The sequence below is a fragment of the Triticum dicoccoides genome, unplaced genomic scaffold, assembly GCF_002162155.2.
Source record: "Triticum dicoccoides isolate Atlit2015 ecotype Zavitan unplaced genomic scaffold, WEW_v2.0 scaffold254209, whole genome shotgun sequence".
Taxonomy (NCBI): domain Eukaryota; kingdom Viridiplantae; phylum Streptophyta; class Magnoliopsida; order Poales; family Poaceae; genus Triticum; species Triticum dicoccoides.
In genome coordinates, this window is record NW_021253970.1 from 1 (window position 1) to 2491 (window position 2491).

The window sequence follows — 2491 nt, forward strand, 5'->3', positions numbered from 1 at the left end:
TGCCGTAAGTTGATAAGGTCAGCAATGGTAAATTTTGAAATCATGCCACCACCAAAATCTAGCAGCTGGATATGAAGAAGTTTAGCTAGAGCGCGTGGTAAAATAACCTTGCATACAGAAAATATACCGAATCGGATAGCTAGATAGCGTAGGTGCTTTAACAGAATAATGGATTTTGGGACCAAGAACACCTTACTCGGAATATTGATTTGACATTCCTGGTTCCAACCAAAGACCAGGACCCGCAACTTTGGCAACCTCGTGCATATACTCTCAATGACCTTTTCCTCAATTCGTGCTTCCCATCCAAAAAAATAAATAATGTGAGTACGTAAATTTTGCAATCCAAGGATCCTCTTGGTAATCAATTCCCCATCATAATTCTGAATAAAAAGGTGGCGTACATCTTGAGGGACTTCTCCCTTCCAGCCTTCTCCTCTGTGGCTCCATGTATTCTCAATTCTGAAGCAATCACTTCCAGCAACCTTGGCTAATAAATCATGCAGCAGATCATGAATTGTAAAGTATTCTTCAGAGGAATCATCTACTTGTGGTTGCAGAAATGAGCATGACATTAACTCTTGAATGTAGCCATCGGCTACATCTTCCATGTCCTCTGTTGCACAACTGCTCTTTACAAACCCTTGCGCTATCCACAGGTTAACTAACTCGTCCTTTCTCAACTTCTATCTTCGAGGGAAAATATTGCAGAATTCAAAGCAACGCCTGATGTCCGGATTAAGCGGCTGATAGCTCCACCAAAGAGCATCCATGGTGTCATTCAACATGCCATGGTTTGCAGTATTTTTCCAAAACTTGATATCTGGGTTTGCCCCAAGTCGTCCTGCCACTGCTACTGCTGCAATAGGTGATTGGTGTAACTTTTCTGCAATCACCCTCCCAACTCGTATAAATTCTTCATTGACAGCACTTTTAGTGCCCAGTGCATAATGCATAAACATCGAAAAGTATAAATCCTTGTCCAAATCAGGCATTTTAATAGGTTCATCATCACACAGAACTCTAGTTGCAACTATTGTTCGAGCCGTCACCAAAATTTTGCTTCCTTTCATCCCAACATTGAGCGGAGAGATTAGTTCCTCCAGTTGTTGGTCGTTCTTGGTCTTCACCCACAGATCATCCAATATCAAGAAGAAACGCTTGCCACTCAATGATTCCTTCAACTTTTCTTTCAGCTCCTCACGATGTGAAATGTTGGGGTGCCGATCATTGGTAATATCCTTCAGCATTTCATGGAAGATATCATCCACACTGAATGTCTCGGACAGATGAATGCACATGATGGTGTCGAACAGGTTCTCCTCCTTGCATTCCTCCTCTATGTAGTCTCGAGTATACCGTGCAAAGGTAGTCTTCCCAGACCCTGCAACACCATATATGCCAATCACCGAGTAACATGGACTAGTACCCAAGCTTGGTGATGTCTCGCGGAGCTTTGCCATTATATTATGACGCAAGGCCTCTCGACCAAATATCTCCCGCTTGCTAGCAGTTCTAATTCTGCTCCTGTTTTTGTTGGCAATATCATTTGGTGCGGTGTTGCTTGCCACACACAAGAGTGGTGACTTCTTCACTTCACCGACGGTGTTTTCTACCTTATGTATTATTTTCTTCAATTTCCCTCTTGAGATAGCACTAAGGAATATATCTAATATATCAAATAAGCTGGCATTCTCCTGGAAGGAGCAAAATATCAGATGAGTATGTCAGTCACGTACCTGTTTTATCTATTAGAGATAGGAGAGTATACAGAACAAATGAGATATCACTGGTGGAATAAAACTGACCCTGCAGAACAAAACTGACCATGCGGAAAACATTAACAGGCATAGAACATAGTATTAATCCGCAAACCAACAATTTTGCGACTTATGTCAGATGAGGCAAACTGGTGGGGCATGATTGGCCATGGCCTTGTAGAATGTAGCACAATTGCAGAACTAGTAATCGTGCATGTTCATCTATCGCATTACTCCCTTGTGTTAAAATACAAGTCTGTAGCATGGGGTGTTTTATTTTCTTTGTTGACCACTGATGGTGTGAAAGAGATAATTAGTATTACACTTGTTATTATCTTAGCAATTTAGATGAACACGCATACATATAAGATAACATGTTTGTCCCCAGAGAGCGTTTACATGTATACAGACAGAATGCATATGAAATGAAGAGCCAATGGAGTGGATGATGAAATTGGGTGTACCTGGCACTTTTTGATGCCAACCACTTGATATGACCAGTCTCTGTGAAAGCAGGCAGCCTCAAACACATGACCTAACCAGCTGTATAGTGATGTACAGCACTTGTTGAAGAAGTCAAACGAGCTGCACAAGAAAGAGAGCCACCGCCCTGAGGAACCTGAGGGTGTGGTCACTGGATCGGTGACCTCAACACTGGTAGTCACCGGATAGGCTCGTCCGTGGCACTGCCGGGCCACACGAGCTCGAGCTCGTCGGCGACGACCCCAGCC

At 43.0% G+C, this 2491-nt stretch overlaps 1 pseudogene; it reads right to left on the reverse strand.

Annotated features, from left to right (window-relative positions):
* Positions 1–5: 5 nt before the first annotated feature.
* On the reverse strand, positions 6–2446 carry LOC119345589 (annotated as a pseudogene).
* Between the last annotated feature and the right edge of the window lie 45 nt (positions 2447–2491).